The sequence below is a fragment of the Lipotes vexillifer genome, unplaced genomic scaffold (assembly GCF_000442215.2).
Source record: "Lipotes vexillifer unplaced genomic scaffold, Lipotes_vexillifer_v1.1 scaffold694, whole genome shotgun sequence".
Lineage (NCBI taxonomy): Eukaryota > Metazoa > Chordata > Mammalia > Artiodactyla > Lipotidae > Lipotes > Lipotes vexillifer.
This window is the reverse complement of record NW_006775690.1, coordinates 1,245,749-1,254,251: the sequence shown is the minus strand read 5'-3', so window position 1 is coordinate 1,254,251 and position 8,503 is coordinate 1,245,749. Positions and strand designations below refer to the sequence as shown.

Here is an 8,503-nt window from a genome sequence, read left to right as displayed (position 1 = left end):
TTTTCAGAAGAGAGTTTTCATTATTTAGGTCATCATTAATGAAAGGCAGGGAGTGAGACTAAAATCATGAGTCAGAATTAGAAGCGTGGTTCGTGTGAATATGTTGAAGAACTACAGGTAGGTTGTGTTGGAGAGAAGGAAGATCATTAAAGAAGAAACTGCTTGGCATAAAGTGAATACTCTGGCTCTTCCCAAGCCTACTGGAGTCGGCGGCTGCAGCGAGAGTCGGCAGCTGAAGCGAGCGTCGGCCGCTTGGTCAAGGTGCCGGCCATGTTCAGTTCCAGCGCGAAGATTGTGAAGCCCAATGGCGAGAAGCCGGACGAGTTCGAGTCGGGCATCTCCCAGGCCCTTCTGGAGCTGGAGATGAACTCGGACCTCAAGGCCCAGCTGCGGGAGCTGAACATCACGGCCGCCAAGGAAATTGAGGTTGGTGGCGGTCGGAAAGCTATCATAATCTTCGTTCCCGTTCCTCAGCTGAAGTCTTTCCAGAAGATCCAGGTCCGGCTCGTGCGGGAGCTGGAGAAGAAGTTCAGCGGGAAGCACGTTGTCTTTATCGCGCAGCCGCACTCTGACAGCTGTGCACGACGCCATCCTGGAGGACTTGGTTTTCCCAAGTGAGATTGTGGGCAAGAGGATCCGCGTGAAGCTGGACGGCAGCCGACTCATAAAGGTTCATTTGGATAAAGCACAGCAGAACAATGTGGAACACAAGGTTGAAACGTTTTCTGGTGTCTGTAAGAAGCTCACAGGCAAAGATGTTAATTTTGAGTTCCCAGAGTTTCAGTTGTAAACAAAAATGACTAAATAAAGTATTATTCACAAAAAAAAAAAAAAAAAAGTGACTACTCTGAAGGATTGAGGGCACATTTGTTGGAGACAAATTCTTCCTTTGATATCATTTCCAGCCCCAAGCCATTTCGGGGCTGCCCGTGTTCCCTACAGAGTCACCCCTTTACTCTCGGGGTGATTTAGTCCATATACCTGACTGTGATGGAAGGAAGCATTCTAATTGTGGCCTCTGTGAGACTGTAAAGCAAATGGTCCTTACTTCCATGAACTTATTACTGGGTGTTTCTCTGCACCGCTGGCAGAAAATTGGGCAACGCATGAGTTCCTCTTGAATTAGTCAACCAGACTACAACTTAACCACAATTGAAGAGACTTTGTAACAGTTGCCAAGGATGTTTGGACAAGCCAGACTTCCACAGCTTCCCACAGGGGAATCCTGACGTACTTGTCAGTTCCCAAATCAATCAGTGGCCTTGTTGTTTTGCTAAGTTTCCCAATGGCTGGACTACTCTCCCCAGAGATTCTGAGAGCCTGGCCAAGGGGGGCTGGGCAGTCTGCAGAAATATGTACCACAGCCAGGATTGTCAAGCTGCATGAGTTCTCCCTTGAGCTAAGAAACTTCAAACGCTATCACAATGCAATGCCCTGGACTATAGGCAAAGGCATTTTCAGCATAAAGCATCTCTGTATGCTTGGCAGTGTAATAGATGCCACATGCAGAGAGATTAATCTGATCGTTATCCAAAGAAGGAAACAGAAGGGAGAGCCTGGCCTGGCACGCCTTTAACTACATCAAACACAGCAACAAAGTAAAACAACAACATTCTCTTTGGAACATACTTTATCCTTTTCAGTACTTTCTCACACGTATTAGCTCATTTGACTGTAATGACCTCACTCGAGTTGAGACAATATTGTATGTGGCTGAGCCCAGGATTGGGAATCCTAAAGCTGGAGCCAAGCCACCATTAAACCGGTGTGTCGTTAGCATCTGAGTGGCATTGTGCCCAAGGTAATGTGAGGATAAATGAGATGATGAATGAGCCAGTGCTTTGTAAACGGTCTGCAGATACAAGGCAATGATATTATCGTTGAAGTGGACCATATCCTGGTAAGAAAGGCTGTATATTATTATTTATCTGACCTAGGGCATCTGTGAAGATTCCCAGAAATGTATGAAGAAGGAAACCCAGTCAAAACCCAGAGAACCCTCTAGTTAAGCAGGGTGAGGATTTGGACCCTCCTTACTTGGGCTTTAAAAGAAAAGATGACCCTTGAAACCTGGAGAAATCTAGGACATCTGGGTTACGTAAGCAACTCTGAAATGCAGCAATTATTTTTGGTCAGGTAACACTGCAGGAAAGTTTTTGTAATTCTGTTGTATGTGAAATAAACAGTACCTGTTCAGGTACTGGAAGTTGAATGACGGTGCTTATCTGTAGAAGCAGCAGCTTTGAGGTAGCAGTTTTGACATGACTATGAAGCTATGGACATAAGGAGAGAGAGAAAGAGAGATTATTATCCAACAGACAGTAATTTTATTTTCAGACTCCAGAGCAGTTTAGTTTCAATTTCCCATGATGTATTAAATGTGTGTGCATGCATATGCACACACATCACAACTGCAAAAAAAAAAAAATGCTTACTATAGGGCAAGGCTCAGGAATTTGGATGAAACTGTGAACAGCACTATTGAAGCTGCTCTAATTTTAAATTCCCTTTTGCAGCTGCACCATCCTGCCCTATTCTCTATGAATACAACACACTGATTTAAATAAAAATAGTTATCAGCATCATGCTTCCCTGTACCAGCTGCAGAACTCTAATAAACCTTTGATTTACTCTCTATTAGTGGTATAGAAATAAAGCCATTTAAGATGAAAATAGTTATGCCTCCTATTCCAGTTCCCAGATCCTGTCAAGTTTAACCTAATGTCAATTAATGTGACTGGTTTTATATATTCAGTATCTGGTAATAATTTATAATGAAAAAGAATATGTGACTATGTATATATTTGTGTGTGTGTGTGTGTATATATATATATATATATATATATATATATACATATATGAATCACTTTGTTGTACACCAGAAACTAACACATTGTAAACCAACTATACTTCAAAAACATTTTATTTTAATTTTAAAAATGTAACTTGTTTTATATGTAACAAAGGAGTAAATCTGGTTCTCTCTGTGAGGTAGAGAGGAACCTTCTTGAACTCTTCTCACATGTTCACAGCTTTTGTCCTAGGGTTCATTGTAGAGTTGATGTCCTTTAAAGCAGTTCCTGAACACCTCCACCTGTTTTTTCTTTCTCCTTGTCCTGGTAAAGCTTCTCTTTCCCCTATTCACCACTGGAAATATCTGTCTTGACAATACTTTTTATCTCCCCCCTACCCCCTGCCATTAGATAGTGCACAGAGACAGAAATCTCCTCAGGTGCCCCTCCTTTCTGTTCCCAAGCACTATAAACCCCTCTCTAGAGTAACACACAGCCTCATTAAAGCTCCATGTGAGCAGAGGCCGTATCTGCATTACCCCATTGTGTATCCCTAGCCCACATAACTTGGTAGACCCTTAATAAAAAATAATTGAACAGATGGAAGACAGGAATGGGTGTATTGCCTGTGTTCTTGCCTAATACCCTGCCTAGTACAAAGCAAGTGCTTAATAAGAAATATATGTTGAAGAAGGAAATCCAGTGTGTTAGAGTGGTTTTTCTTATCTGTGTTGACCATAAATGGAAGAGAACTGTGAGGGCAGGAGAGAAGATATTCCCATCATTGTTCTCACTGGCGCTAGAATAAACTTAATAGTACCTATGGTAGTTAACAGCCATCTTGGTTCAAACCTTGCTCACCTATCCCTCTTCATCTCTTGCCCCTCACCAGACTTCCACTCTCGGCCCCCCGCACTGCCCACTGCACAGCTGCAGACCTAATGTATCCCGCTCCCCCTTTGCCAGGTCATTGCATGTTTTCCTTCTATGAGAAATGTCCTTTGTAATCTCTCCACCTTGCTTCCTCAGCCATCAGGTCTTAGGATCAAAGTCACTTTCTCCGAAGATCATTTCCTGATACACCAGGTTGACATTAGGTGAGTTTTTCTGTGTTCCTTTTGCATATTGAGGTCACCTTGCTTTCATAGCCATATTTTGTTGTAAATTGTGAGATTTCTGGTCCTTTTCTACTGGATGACTTAGAGCGTCATTTCATTTAAGATAAAGCCCAAGATTCGTAAGTGTGGAACGCAAGGTTCTAGGGGATCAAACCACTCTTTGCCCTTCCAGCCTCATTTCAGCCTTAGGGTCTTTGGCCATAATGTTCCTTCAGGTTGAAAAATTCTTCTCCCTTCCCAGAAAATTCCTTCTCATCTTTTAGTCTTCTCTCAAAGCCTCTTCTGTTAACCCAGTAACTAGTTAATTCCTAGTTCAAAATAGTCATTGCAAAAATGACTTATCACTGTGCAGCTAACTATAGTGATTAACACAAATAAGATGTAAGCATGTCATATTTTAGTTAAATCTATAATGTTTTTACAAAATATTCAGTAACTCTGTGCTTTAATAAAAAGGTCTAATACTCTGCGGATGCATCACAGATTTATGTGGACAGGTTTTACTTCTCTCTTCCTTCTCATTAGGCTGTATAGCAGTTCAGACCCAGAGGTTTGTTGTGTTGTTCTTGTCTCCTTATATTAATGAAATCCTTCAACAAGGATATCAAGGTATTTAAAAGGGAAAATGTTGTTAGCCCTCTGCAGTTGAGAGTACCCGAGTTTAACGCCCACATCAATAAATAATCACTGCAAGGTTATATTATTCATCTGGACAAATTGTATAAACTAGATACTCATTGTTTTAATTAAGCTCCAGAGCTATTCCAATTAAGACAGCTGTATAAAAGTGTGAAGGGAGAGAAAAATGGAAGTAGGGCATTTGAGTTTCTGAGCAAGGAAAAAATGATGGGGGAACTGAACAATCAATTTTATATTATATAACGAAGTCAATTTGAGAAGTCAAATTGCAGGAACTGGTTTCCTCGATTTTCTATACAGCATCTAGCATACTCTTTGCCTTAATGACCTGAGTCCTCCTTGTGCCCAGAAACCTATATAGGAAGGAATAAGAGCTGCTTAGTAAGCCTGCTGTGCAGATACATGAAATGTTAGAGATAGGAATTAAAATGTTGCACAGAAGGCACTGGTGAGTCAGTAAAGGGACTTAAAAGAGATGAATAATGTGTGATTATTTTATTTGAGGTTTAAGCTGATTGAAGTCAGGGGTAATTAATAATACCTCAGAAAAAGATTTAGAAGTATCATGGACTTTGTCTCCTACAGATGTAAGAAATGATAACTAACTATTCAGATCAGTTACATATTAAGCTCCTGCTATATGTCAGTTGTTCAACTATAACCTTTCTATATTTTATCTCTAAGCTTCCCATAACTCTATGAGATTCACGTCAGTATTATTATTACCATTTCAAGTGTTAGGAAATTAGTAACTGCCCTCATGTCATATACACATCAGATGTCAGAGCTAGAATTTGAACCCAGGACAGTTGCACACCCCAAACCGGGCAATTTCTTAGCCACTTAGCACATATTATTTAATTTATTTATTCTTGGCAACAATCCTGTTGAGACAGCGTCATTATCCTCATTTTGTAGATGATAAAGTTGAAACCCAGAAAAGTTCAATAACTAACATAAGGCCATATCCTCAGTCACGGGTGGAGCTCGGATTTGAACCCAACACAGTTTTTTTCAATCCTGTGCACAGTCTTTTTTTCTACTAGATTAGCTGTGATGTGCTAATCCTATGCCATACTCTAGTGACTCTGTGGGTAAGGAAGCTAAGAATCATTTTACTTTTATATAAGAGAGTGATTTTCGAATGGGTCGGTAAACAGGTCCTTGGAAATTGTGGCTACATATAATAGGGATTTCTTAAAATCAGGCTCACTCACATAGGCTTACATTTCAATATGATTTGCTGTTTCCAAATTATTTCAATTTAATATCTATGCAGAGGAGATAAGTTGATGCCAAGGCTGTTGGATCAAGTTGCTGAAATTCGGAATTGATTTATTAATTAATTTACTGTAGCAAAATCTAGCCTATCCTGACTAAAAAAATATCTGCCTTCTTCATAATTCTGTCACTTTTTTGCCAGGTAACAGTGGGAAAGTTCTTTAATTTTTCCATATTTCAGTACCCTTGTCTGCAAAAAGGAGGTAATGATAATGCCAATCTTATAGGAGAATTGTGGAATTAAACTAGTTGGTATACTTAGAGTTCTTAGACTAGTGTCGGTACAAAGTAAAAATTCTTCTTTGGCTTCAATCCCCCATTATCTCAGATGCTTATAGATAAAAAAGATGAAACACTTTGTATGGTCTAAGAAGTTAACCAGGATCTTCAAAGTAGTCATTTCAAAGCCTCTGCTGAATTTTTGGACATGTAAAGGGAAGACCTGACCAGAGTTGACAGCAGGGACAATGGAGAGCTCAGTTGCTCTGCATTAGGAAATGTAGCTTAGTGTCATTATTGTGTTTATGTCTGTATGTTTTTGCTTTTGTCATGAAAGAGATGAGAAAGGAGGAATGGGTTACATGGAATCACTAAATCTCATAGTGGCCCAAGAACAAGAAATAATAATCAATTTAAAGTTGTTTTTGTCCCTCTGATGTAAAACCACATTCATCTCCAAACTTTCAGTCACATAGACACCTTAGTAAATATTGTTTTCTTTGTTTCATTGTTTGCCTTTGATTTTTATCTTATGGTTGCAATCGTTTTTTGAAGTCAAAGAATGGAGTTGACCATAGTGCCATAGCAGAGGTAAAGGAGAGTAAGCGGTAGTCACAAATAGGAGCCAGAGAAAAATGCTGTAGAATATCATCTGTAGCCTAACTCTGATATATTCATAGTTGATTGCAGTGTTATCCACTAATATCCCATGATATCATTATTGGAAACTATAAAACTGTTTGTTTATCGGGTAAGAGATCAAAAAAGGAAATGATACCAATGGCATCATACACCTAGACTCTCCATTCCTCCATCCTTCACCCAGGGGTAGGAGATGCTCCTGAGTCTGCTATGTTTCCCCCAGGGATGGATAAAGCTTCTAGACCAAGGCTCAGTCTTGGAGGTTTCCATATTTCTACTCAAGAGGTAGCAGACCTTCAGTGGCTCATGAGAATGGAATGAATATATGGCCAACCCAAGAAACTCCTGTCTGTGATTGTTCAGAATTTTCATTGACCCCCTTCCCACCTTCAACTCAAACACCACGTGTCTCTCCTTCCATCAGATGCTAATGAAGAAATTAGATCACTTCACCATAGGTAAAGTGGAAAGAATTTAAAGTCAGACAACTCAAAAGTGAACACAGATTATTCCTGACCTACCAGTGTTTTCCAAGGCTCATTCTCTGAGATTTTGAGGTATTACTTCATTTCTCAGGGAACTCTCCCCTCAAAAGTTGGAGTACTAATTATCTTCCCTTTTTTTTCATAAATCTTGTTACTACTAAGATCCTAAATGAGCTAATATTGACGTCAAATCTTGCTTCATGACTATACTTTTGCTGCTTGAAGTGATATGAAGTTCCACTTTAAATGGGAAGCAGGGGAAGAAAAGTCATTTTGCCCTCACATAAAATTCATATTTAATATGGAAATACCAAGAATCCACTATTGTAAGGATGAATCAAATGTTCTCTCTTAAAGGAGTTTTCATTATTGTAGGTGAGATAGGTGCACAAAATAATGATAAAATTGATTTTGGTATATTGATAAAATAATGGTAAAACTGAAGAGTATAATTTAGAAATTTAAAAAGTGTTATTGGAATACAGAGGAGAGATTGCTGACTTCTAAAGGCATGGAATGTGATGGAAAGTAAGAAAAACTGTTCTGAGGACATAGTATTTCAGCACGTCTCATGGGTTTTGGATTAATGATGGAGCTGCAGGAAGGGCATTACTAGCACAAGACATAAGCAGATCACAGAAGCAATAAATCAAAGGATCAGAAGCAATATTTTGCTGTAACTGGGAAATGAGGTGTATAAAGGGAAGTAATGGGAATAAAATTGGAAAACAATAATTTGGGAAATGTTGAATACCAGGCAAAGACATTTGGGTCTGTTTAGTATTCAAAGGAGAGCTATTAGAAATTTTGAACAAAAGACTTATAAGGTCAGAATGGAGATTCAATAATATTAATCTGACAATAAGATCTAGCGTGGGTTGGAATGGGGGAGATTTCGAATGAGACAAGTTGGGAAACCAAGACAACATTTTGGGGGAATGGTAAAGATAATCTAAGTAAGTGCAGAATATGAGAAGGAAATGAGCCTCATAATCAGATCCAGTAGGACTTGGTCACTAATTAGAATTTGAAGGTAAAGAGAGGAAGGAGTTGAAGATGACTTAATCCTAGAATCAGTAGTAGAATTGAGGAAGCCAGAAAAATAAACAGGATTGGGGAAAGGGAATTGAGCTTGGAATACTGAATTTGAAGCTTAAGTAGAATATCCAAGTGAAAAAAATCTAAGAGAAATGGGAAATACAGTTTGGACTATGAATTTATTTGGGGAAGAAAACAGAATACTCTCTTTTTAGAGTTTTTTAAAATTTATTTTTAGATAAGCTTGCAGTTGCAGTTCAGCATAAGCTAGGAATAGGAATGTTTAGGA

The 8,503-nt window shown here is 39.1% G+C and overlaps 1 pseudogene; it reads left to right on the top strand.

Moving 5' to 3' along the window:
- Positions 1 to 270: 270 nt before the first annotated feature.
- On the top strand, positions 271 to 618 carry LOC103073368 (40S ribosomal protein S7 pseudogene; annotated as a pseudogene).
- Positions 619 to 8,503: the final 7,885 nt, after the last annotated feature.